Source organism: Lagopus leucura, unplaced genomic scaffold (assembly GCF_019238085.1).
Source record: "Lagopus leucura isolate 7727_CA_CO unplaced genomic scaffold, USGS_WTPT01 Super-Scaffold_100001, whole genome shotgun sequence".
Lineage (NCBI taxonomy): Eukaryota > Metazoa > Chordata > Aves > Galliformes > Phasianidae > Lagopus > Lagopus leucura.
In genome coordinates this window covers 100,793,500-100,805,425 of record NW_024962262.1, presented here as the reverse complement: position 1 = coordinate 100,805,425, position 11,926 = coordinate 100,793,500, and the positions used below count along the sequence as shown (strand labels likewise).

Here is an 11,926-nt window from a genome sequence, read left to right as displayed (position 1 = left end):
GATTCATAAGACTACTAGTTTACAAGCCTTACTTATTCTTGGGAGGCTTTTCCATGCTGCCTCTCAGCACCTACCTCTCCTTTCTTTGATTTCCTGATTTCTGGTTACTGTTCTTCCTTTGCACACAGGGGCACAGCTTGCAAATTCACCTACAGGGTCTTTTATGTCAGAAATGAAGCATCTGAGCAGAGCCTTAAGCAAGCACATGTCCCACAAAATGCTCTCCTATCTCAAGATTTGAGCTTGCAGTGTTAATGTATAGCTCCAACACTTCTGGACCCAGTTGTGTTATATTTATGTGAAATTTATACCAATGTTTTGATTGCTGCGCTTTAAAATTTAGAATTGACATATATACTGCTTCCTGCAACATAACTAGGAGGTAAACAGCTCTTGTCTGATTATTTTAATACCTTCTACGTGATGACAAAATGTTCTCCTCAAATGGCAGGAACTAGATCCCTCTAGAACTGTTTTCTACGCTTTTGATTGCAGAGGTATAGAGTTTTTCAATTAAAACTGACAAAGCATAGCAACTTGTCACTAATTTCCCATTCTCCACCCAAACAAGCCAGGCAGCATTTCAATGGCTGTCATCCCGGAGTTGCTAATGCTGCACCTTTGATATTCACCTCCATCAGCATCCTCATGTTGTGAAAGGTAGGCAGGTGGATGGGCCACTGCCCCAACTGTGGCAATTGCTGCTCTGTGGCATTCAGGAAAAGCCACTGTATTCTCTCCTTACCAGGCAGGGTTATCAGTAAGATCTTCTGGTAAGGTTTCGAATAACCAGATTTACTGTTAAAGAACTAACTAACCAGACAAACAAAAAAACAAAAACAAAACACCAACATCTCATTTATTTGTCTTATATTGCTATTAAATGGATTTAATCAGAATACAGATGCTTTGGTTCAGAAGGCTGTGCAAAATAATAAAAACCTCCAGGTCTTTAGAAGTTCGATCCCACACATCTGTGAAAGTGGATGAGAAAGATAAACACACATCAAAACATATCTTGTGGTTCTAAGCTAACACAGGCTGCTACAAATCTGGATTTTGTGCTCTAACAGTCTGCATGTCTTTGAATTGTTATCTTTAAACAAAAGACATTTTCTAAGAGAATGAGCTAATATACTTAACACTGAAGTAAAGCTGGAGGCATCTGAAGGAAAATGAGCAGTTAGGAAGGAAACCACCTTCTTCCTTACTCAGGTTGTGCTGGAGAGATTTTGAGTTTCACAGAAACTGAATGTATCTTGTGGTTAAGTTAAACCTGAGCTTTGGCTTTGAGAAGGATTAATCTATGTATCTCAAACTGACGATGGCTTAAACAAACATCTAAAATGATGTTATCTGGAGTTATTTGCCTTTGAGAATCCTTATTAATGTATTTTTCACAAACTTCCAAAAACAACTCATACATTCTGCTGTTCTCTGGTGAGCCCAAATTCTTTTGGAGGAATGGCTGTTAGAAATTTTCTAACAAGAATATGTGTCTAAAACTATTGACTCAGGAAAAGCATGTTTTAAAAAACATTTGGAGATTTGACAAAGTTGGTGTTTTTGGAAATGCTGAAGTATAAGCCGAAATCTTTCCATGTATCTTGTAGCCTATCTCTAGTGTTAAGGGCTCAGATGGTTACTGCCTCTTTTATGTTATCTACCTCTTCCTCTCCTCCTTCTGTTCTTGTTACATCCTTACTTGCTTGTAGTTTTCTGCATCTTCTTCCTCCTTTCCCTTTTCAGTAGGAGTTTCTTCGCTAACTAAACAAGCTGACTTTCACAGCCATTGTTTTGTCTTGTGTATAAGAGCAACTGATAACAGCATAAGTTCATTCCCTGTTTCAGACACAGAGCCTGTTGCAGGAGTTGGAGCAGCCACAGGACCTGATGCGTTATCATCATATCCAGAGGCTTTCTCTTCCCTGAGTCTGCTGAATAGTATTGAACAGGGCTTGGAAGGCCTGGACCAGACCCCAGCAGCCTGCAGTGATTTGTGTCTCTCTGGGACTGTGAAAGTGACAGCATTTTTCTTTCAAATACTGTAATTATTTTTTCAGGATTCTGCACTTGTTTAAGAATGAAATTCCAAAGCTCTAGAGATGTCTACTGTTCTAGGTAGCTGTTCATACAATCCCACACTCCCTGCCTCAGGACAGATCCTTGTGGGATATTCTTAAATAGTTGTTTAACAAGACCCAGAACACATTCATAGCAATAACAACATGCTGGTTTGAACATCACAAGTATATTCAAAATTCTCAAGAGCTTGGAAGAGAAGGAGAAGGGGAAGGAGAAAGAGAGGGTGAAGAAGTGACTCTCCTTACCTTCCCCATAGATTGTCCCCCTTCCTCCCCCCCAAGGAGAAAAGTTACACTGCATAATTATTAATAGATTCTGAGAGATGGTCCCAAAAGTATGGAGATGACAGCAATTTCAAGTACATATACCAGATCAGACTCGTGACCAGTAATTTCATCGTATCATAAGCCAGTGTTACAGAGTATACATAAGTGTTACATAAACCAGAGAATAACAAAGTGATAAATTTAACCTAGACTGCAGAGATGATATACAGCACAGCAGGGAGCATATATAGCAAGGAAGTTGCAACAAAGCACAATTCTGAGAACAAACACAACAACTCTAAGAATAGATATTGAACATCGTGATCAGCAACTATTGAAATACTATGATGTAAACAGTAGTTTTGTTTTAACATGCTCTGATCAGATCTGTTCTTATCTCAACCCTTCAGGCCCCAGATTAGGTAAAAAAAAAAAAAAAAAAAAATCTGGAAAAGCTGAGACTCATAAAAATACACAGAATGATGTACTGAGTGATGCACAGTGCAACTGATTACTGTCCACTGACTGATGCCCAGCTAGTTTCTAAGCAGCAGGTGCTCCTCTAGGCCAACACACCAGCATGGTGCCATATGTTACGGAATATTCCTTGGACAAGTTTGAGCCAGTTGTCTTGGTTCTGTCCCCTCTCACTTTCTTGTGAATTCCAGTGTCTTTGCTGGGAGAGCAGTACAAGATGTTGAAAGTTCTTTACTTAGTGTAAGCACTGCTCAATAAGAACTAAAACCGTGTTGCCTACATTTTTCTCACCCTAAATCCAAAACACAGTACCATATCATCTACTATGAAGAAATCTAACTTTATCTCGGACAAAACCAATACATACTGCAACTTCAGCTAACTATGAGATGTTATGATATACTCATTGTAGAAAATCAAGAAATTTCCATAAAGTAACCTCTTGAAGGTGCTGTCCAGACAGATGTCTGTCTTAATGTGAAGAAGGGACAGGAAAGAACATTAACATGATCAACTGCTACTGGAGATGCCAGCAGTCTTGAAAGTAATATAAAAGGAAATCTTCCTCTGAGATTACACTCTCTGTCCTTCCTGTTTGGAAGCCTCCTTCTTTTTGTGAGCTGCACAGATCATGTGCCAAAATTTTCAAGTGGATGCTGTGGATCTCCTACAAATTATTCACAGTCCTAAGACCAAGTCTTTAATTCCACCAGAAAGTTTATACACATATTTCTCCCTGCCTCTGACTTGCCAAACATGTGTAGCAGAAGAACAGTAGAGACACTAACATGGGGCTGCTGATGCTAGCCATGCTGGGGATCAAGTTAAACACATATTCTTTCTTGTTCCTATTCACTTGTAACAGTCTTCTGTGAGGTAGAAATGTGAAATCATCACTCCCTGTAGTGTTGGAGGTAAAGCTGTCTTCACAACTCACATATGGATAAAGGGAGGTACTCAGAAGTTCACTGGGAGTAAAAGGAAAAATTGTTGTTAAAATGTTCTGTGGCCTGGGTTAATTGACAAAAATAGATGAGTATATTAAGTCAAAACAGAAATAAAACCAATTAACACACACACAAGAATAGAACCAATGTTTTTCAAGTTTTGGATGCAGGCATTGAATGCATCCTCAGCACCTTTGCAGATGATAGTAAGCTGGGAGGTACTGTTGACTTTTAGGAGAGATGTAAGGCCTTGTAGAGGCATCTACACAGATTGGAGAGCTGGGCAATCAGAAACTGCATGAGATGCAACAAAGGTAAACACCAGATATTACGAGTACATGTAACTGCCAGTCACAAGTACAGGGACCTGGGGGTGCTGGCGACAGCAGGCTCAGCAGGAGGCAGCAGTATGTCCTGGTATCCAAGAGGGCAAACAACATTTTGGGGTGCATTAAACACAGCAGAGCCAGCTGCTCAAAAGAGATGATTCTCCTGCTAAGTTTAGTGTTGGTGCAGCCTCATCTTGAATATTATGTGCAGTTCTGGGCTCCACTATATCTTGGGATTATAATTCATGTTTTACTAGATTTAAAAAATATTTTATGGCCCCTTACAATTTTTTTTTCTTTTGTATTTATTAGCTTATACTGATGCAACAGTTGATTTTTTTTTCATTTCCATCTCTGTAATGAACAACTTGTTTACTTCAGTTGTATTTGTTGCCATATGTGAATCATAACCTAAAGAGATATATCTATCTACTTTATGGGACAAAATAAGTTTGATGAAGTCCAATTCAGGTTAAAAAAACAAAACAAAAAACCAACAAAGCATCAAGAAGCAGAATTTGGTGTATATATTTGTCTTTGTGGAAGTAATCACTTCCATTTCCACAAAGAGAGACATTGCAAACTATATGGTTATTATATTTTTATGTTATATACTACATATATATTATAATTATATATTTTTTTCCAACACATTCTCTTAGTTTATTTCCTACCTTTCGTGTGTGTATCATTAGTAAAAAAGGCATTAAACAAATTAAAATCAGTATGATAGTACTGCTCTTAAGTTAATGAGCCCAAAACTCTGGGGAAGCCTCAAAGATACAACAATATTATCTCTCCCTCTTCACTCATTAGAAGACTGATTTGATTATAGATGCCCAGTCAGCAATCTCAAAGATGCAAACTACAGTGAACAGTTGTTTGCGTGTCCTATTTGTATAATTTAACCCTTTAATTGGTCAACCAATATATCATCTTTTTGTATAATTGCATCTTGCACCCAGAAAGAACAGGAAATAAATTACTGCAAGCTGTGCCAGTTAGTTTTTATCTGTATATATTTTCTGTAATTGGCAGCTGAACAGCCTATAATGAACTGAATATCTTACACCCTGGGGTATAGCAGAGCTATCTAAAATCAATATCCAAGGCTCTTGTAAGAAACTGATTTGGTAACACAAGGTGATAGGATCCCCACAGGGAAGCAGTAGCCTATATAAGAACAGAGAACACCTAGGATTGTTCTGTTGAATAATGTAGGCCAAGAGTGGGTAACTCAAAGATGAATATGACATCAGATTCCCAGGAAGAAATTTAAATCTGTACTTGTAGAATTTCACATGTTGTGGTGTTTTGTTTTGCTTTTTTTCCCCCAATTTCTACTAGATTCTTGTCCAGCAAATGTGTCATGTAAAACTAATAATCCATGGATAGGAAAGGATCTGGAAACAAGGACTCCATTCTCCTTGCTCAAGATCTCTGTTATTTCCAGTTAATATTATACTATGAAGGATCCCTACGAAGTGAGTGGAGAGTACCTCCTCCTTGAATAACTCACTCCACAGTTAGTAAATATCCAGAGGTTAAGAAAATCCTGAGCATGGTTTCTTTGCATGTTATCATGCTGAAGACAACATTTAATTGTGGTTGTCTCCCATGAAGAAGTACTCAAGATAGTAGACAAGGAAAGGAAAGAGAATCACATTTCTCTCCTACTAAATACGAATGAAAACAAGGCAATTGTCATTTAGTCTTTGGAGCTGCTCAATTCTATTGATTTATGGTAGGCACAGGAAGGTCATACATAACACATAGGAAATATAAGAACTGCTTTACCTAGGTTTTATTTAATCCCTCCAGAATTCAAGGAAGAAATAGGACAGAGTACTTTTTTTGATACTTGAAGAACTGAAGTTATAGGCACAAATATACTGCAAAGACAATGTGGCACCTTAGCAAATATCACAAGCTTCTTCCAGTGCTTTTGAGATCTCTGTTTAGTATCTGTCTTTCTCACAGCATGATAACCATGGAAATAGTGAGAGTTAGTCTTATTCTGCCTTGCAGAAATAGTGTGATTGACAGAAGAAATTACAGGACTAATGACAGTTTACATAAACTTTTATTTTATCATTTATATAAGTTTTCCCCACAAATTTCAAAGTCAAAATTGTTCAGAAGAAATTATCTTCTAAGTGTCTGAAACAACAAATAAATATAGGGTGAAGTTAATAATACCAGTTACAGAAAGAAATTATTAAAAGCAAGTAATTATGCAGCTATAGGATAACTGTACAAAGGATTTTCAAAACAATTTGAAAGATTGTCTTTCATTCACTTATAAATTAAAATACTGGATACATTAAAAAGTGTGTGTAGGGCTTCAAGTCATCCACTTAACTGTTGAAAATTGTTTGTGTTTCAATGTGTTTCAATGAGCACAGGAATATATACAATTTTGCCTCATTTATGTTGTGACTCAAAGACTAAATTACTCTGCTAAAAATCCTGAACAAAGAAATAACTGTAATTTCCTCAAAATTACAGTCTTTTAATCTTTTTTTATTTTTTTTATTTTTTTTTTATTTTTTCAGATGAGCAGGGGAAATCCAAAGGGGTCTGAAACTCTTCTATCATTCAATGTCCTTCTCTCACCTTTGAGCTTCCTAAGAAGGGCTATATTGTTATTCCAGCATCTGGAACGTTTATGAACATGTTACCCTCACTGCTACTCTTCCAGAAGATGACCTACCTTTGCTATTACAGAACCAATCAACTGAGAATTGACATGAGCTACAAATGAAAGTGCCCTAATTCTCCTATATCTGCATGGGAAGTGCCAGACAATGAAGACTTTGATGATCCTGTCTGTCCAGGAGCCGAAAGGTGAAGTTACCTCTGACATTACTAGGGAAGAAGCACATACTCAGATGATGAGAAGAGATAATACAGAGCACTGAAAAAAGCTGAAGCTCCACCAATTAACATTTTCCCTTTTGATTTCTCATCTTCTGTACTCATAATCTGTCATACAATAATCTATTTTGCTCTGACTCTCTTGCTGTCTCCGTCCTGCACTTATTATGCATCTTGTTTGTTTTCTTCCTCAGCTTTCTTTCTTTCCTTTAGAGTGTGTGAGTTACTTCATGCCTTACTCTTATGCAGTGTGATCTTCTCAGGCTTTGTTCAAAACATGTTGGAAAAGAATTGGTAGCTAACTCCTCCTATACCATTAAATATGATGTCAGTCTCTTCTGTCTTTGAATCTGAACACCTATGTATGAATGCAGAAGTTGAAATTTAGAAGTCCTACAGATGTGATTTCTGCAGACACTGGTTTTGACAAAATACGTACCTTCACGGCAACTGTTTGCACACACAAAAACAGGCAGGAAGCCAAGTTATGTTTAAGTTAATGTTTTTACTGGGAAAGATCTTATTTCTACACAGGTCTCCCTTTATGCCCCTTAAAAAATGGTTTAGAAATCAATATGAATATTATAATTGCTTGTACCCTTTACTGTGTTTATGCTGCAACAATCTGCATTATTTGACTAATACTTTTATCAGAAATTTCCTGCTTTCTTGGAGGAGCTGATGTTAACTGCTCCTAAGCTTTCACAAATGCATATATGCCATCATTATGAACTGCCCATAGTGAAATCTAGATTCATTCCAAACAAAACTTTGCAACTACTTGAAGATAAGTTCTTTACCAAGAGAGTAGCGGGGTGCTGGAACAGGCTGCCCAGAGAGGCTGTGGATGCCCCATCCCTGGAGGTCTTCAAGGCCCAGTTGGATGGGGCCCTGGGCAGCCTGGTCTAGTATTAAATGGGGAGGTTGGCAGCCCTAGCTGTGGCAGGGGGGTTGGAGCTTGATGATCCCTGAGGTCCATTCCAAATCAAGCAATTCTATGATTCTATAACTGAAATTAATTTTTTTTATCTCTAAGCTTAGTATAGCATCTCCCCTATGAGGAAAGGATGAGCAACCTGGGTCTTTTCTGCTGTGAGAAGAAATTTGAGAAGGGATCTTATTAATGTTCATAAAAATCTGAACTGTGGGAGTCAAAGGGACATGGCCAACCTCTTTTCAGAGGTCTGTGGGAATAGGGCAAGGGGAAATGGCCATAAACTGGAGCATAGGAAGTTCTGCACCAATATGCAAAGGAACTTCTTCATAGTGAGGGAGACGGAGCACTGGAACAGGCTGCCCAGGGAGGTTGTGGATTCTCCTTCTCTGGCAATATTCAAGACCTGCCTAGTTGCCTACATGTGCAGTCTGCTGTAGGGAGCCTGCTTTGGCAGGGATTGAACTCAATGATCTCTGGAGGTCCTTTCCAACACATACAATTCTGTGATTCTGCTCCTTAGGCCAAAAGAAAGATTTCTAATTAAACCAGCAACTTACAGAAATACAGAAAAGCCTTCCTAATGGAAAGGAACTTTGTTCTAAGTGCTAGCATTCTTTTTTACACTACACTGCAGCAATTTTTCAGAAAATCTTGGATTTTTTTTTTTTTTTTGAATTTTCAATGAAAATAACTACAACACTACGTGATTTATATAATCTAATCAAGATAGTGTTACAGTAGGATGAGCTGTGAACTTAACTTGTTTCCCAATTTTATTTACTATGTACAGCTGGCAGTACCCCTAAGTAGTGTAGGTGTGTATGGAATAGTTGGGACACTTCAGAAGCATCTGATAAGACAAATTTCAAACTTATTTCACCTTGCAAATTGGTAAGTTCAAGATGAAGGAAACAAAACCAACTTCTAGCTTATAAACCAGCCTTAAATAAGAGAGAAAAGCACCTACTGGTAGATAAAATTCATGACTTGAAAGAATCACTGACTTGGGTAACTACTTTGTTCCTACTAGCAAATGTATTTTTTCCCCTTGTACAAATGCATTTCAATCTTATTTAATCATTCGTCAAACAGTGAGAAGGATTTAGTAAACTGTTCATGAAACACATTTTAAATCGGTGTTATTAACATGGCAGTTAGGTTACCTCGTTAGTTATAGAAAGAAAGGTAGACCAGAAAGTAGACTAGAAGGTAGTCCTCTAGAAACTTGCCTTCCAGTAATTCTATCTACTTTCCCTCTTAGGTTGCAAGATGCATATTACTGCACAGATAATATTTTTACTTAACACAATGCAAGGAAAGCTTTGGAGGGAAGAGTTTGAAAAACAACACAGGAATCCCTGTCAAATGTCATGTTTACTAAGTAACATGACTAGATTGTTTATTCATTAGGGGGACAAGTGAAAAGAAAGGCAACTGATGTGATAGAGCCTGCTCAGGATATCCTGCTGAGTAACTGCATAACTAATGACTCTGCCTGAAGAAGGACAAAATATCTGTGTTATTCTGGGTTAAATAAACTCATACATCTTGCTTGTTACTGTTCTCAGACAGATCATAATTTCTTTCCCTAAGACTGGGAAATGGACAGCACACAGGGGAGAGAGGATGGATCAAACCAGTTTGTACTGCAAGGAGAAGATAAACTACAAGAAAAATGTTTTTTTTTTATCTGGATTTTAAAATTTCTTGTCTGGATTGAAGTATTTAAAAAAATCACATTTCAGTGCAAACTCCAGTTAAATACACATGCATTTCTTCAAACAAATTGACTGTGAGACATCAACCAGATACTGTACAAGAGAATGGACTCAGTCCTGTGTCAATCATAACAGAAGATCGAGCCACATATGAAAGTCAAATTTTCACTCCACCTGAAAATGTTCATATATCCAGTTCTAGTGCAAAAGATTATGTGCCGTGTTTCAGACTCACAAATATGTGATTTGTCAAGGAAATTGCAATTCATTTCTAAAGCCAAAGGAATCCGTGTGTAGAAAAGTATTACAGGACACGCTTTCATGAAGTGAGACATTTTACGGAGATGTCTTAGTTTCTAGAAACATTTGAAGAGTTTTGTAACAAATATTTAAATATTTTTGTTTAAATCCACACTGGTTCTGAATTCAAGGAGCTAATTCTCCACAGCGAAACATGAAATACTAACATTTAAATTCATTTTTCAGTAAAGTTTAATATTAAGAAAAGTCTTTTTCCTGTTATTTCTAATTATAGAACTACTTCTAGAGAATTTGCTAATGCATCTTTTTTGGGAGGAACACAGATGCTGATTACTACTGCAATGATCACAGGAAGCTAGAAAGGTTTGTGTCATTCTTTACTGAATTAACTTGAATATTCCACTGTTAGAGTCTGCCTAGATTCCTATATGTGCAGCCTGCTGTAGGGGGCCTGCTTGGCAGGGAGGTTGGACCTGATGATCTCTGGAGGTCCCTTCAAACCCCTGCAATTCCCAAATTTCCAAAGCATTTCCCAAAGTGGCTCCTCAGCAGGTCCCTGTACTTGCCAGAATCTATTTTCAAGCCTCATATTCCCACATTTAATTTGAGCATGCTTGTGCTTAAGCATATCTGTTCTAATAAGATAACGAGAATCTGATTTGTAAGCCTGAACATAAACCATCTCATGAAATTTAATTATTGTCTGAGTCTTAGCCGTGTTTTTTTCTGCTCAGACGTAAACAATGGTGATTACTAAAGAAAACACAAGAAATAGAGTATCTATACTCCACAGGCAATCATCTTTTTAAAAAAGGAGGAAACTTAGAAAATTATTCATCACAAGAATCACATTCAAGCAAAGTAACATATCAGCTTCTTCATGATTCAATTTTGGGACTATAATCTATTCTTACATCTTTTTATTATTTTGTAACTACAGTGACTTCGATCTCATTGATTTGGATCTAAATTGGAAAGAGCAGACTAGCCCTGTTCTTTCAACTGCATCTAGCTCTGACACAACAGCTCATGTGGCACAAAGCGCTGGTGAGCAACTCTCGAAATTTGGGGTTGCTCCAGATTAAGACCATAGATTGTCCTGCAGGACAGGCAGCCACTACAACAACACATACAGCTTCCTCAGTGCTCAAAGACATGAAAGTGTCAGATAAAATGAGAATCAAAGCAATCACATTTGTAATATACAGGAGGAGGAAGGAGAAGACTGTCTTGATGGAACCAATAAGAGCTCCTAAGCAGGGATCCCTGAAGCCAGTTGCATTATTTTGCATGTCTGGTGTGCCTCCACAGAGATCTAATCAGCAGGACACTTGAAAAAACAAACATTATTGAAGGCAAAGCTATACCAACCTTACAGAAAAGGATCAAAACCAAAATCTTAGCTTTCCTTGTGGCTATCCTTTCTGAAGAGTTTGTCATGGTAAAAGGAGTGGTGAAGCTGCCATGTATGTTGCAGTTATCCCAGGAGAAAGGAAGAGAGGTTGCAAAGGAAAATAGGGATGATGCTGTCAGCATCCTTGGCTTCAGACAGATGAGAATGACTGAGTAAAACTGGCAACCTTGATACAACAGAAGACACTAAGCCAGGCAGCAAAGCAAAAACTAGAAGAGTTCAGGAATATAAAAACCTGTAACTATAAAGGTTACAAATAAATTTCCTTTATGAGGGGAAGGTTGACAAAAAAGACTTAGGAAGAAATCCAGAATCATCCAGAACTGAGAAAAGAACCTGGATAAACCCAGAAAGATCACAGTTACCTCATAGGAGGACAATATTTTGCTCCTGATGCAACTAGTTGAACTGACAGCCAAGATAGTCCCATTTCCTAGAAGTCCCATCATTACTCAGTTATAGCAATTATTAGACAAAAAGAAGAAAATAAACTGGACATTGCAGTTCTTAAGAACTCACAAGTTTCACTCAGCTTTTCATAGGCTCCTAAAAGCTCTAGCTATGCTAAGGAATATTAAACTCAGCTAGATGTTCTCATCACATGGTCACATACTT

General features: G+C 37.7%; 1 pseudogene; it reads right to left on the bottom strand.

The window, feature by feature from the left end:
- Positions 1-10,895: 10,895 nt before the first annotated feature.
- On the bottom strand, positions 10,896-11,810 carry LOC122177495 (annotated as a pseudogene).
- Between the last annotated feature and the right edge of the window lie 116 nt (positions 11,811-11,926).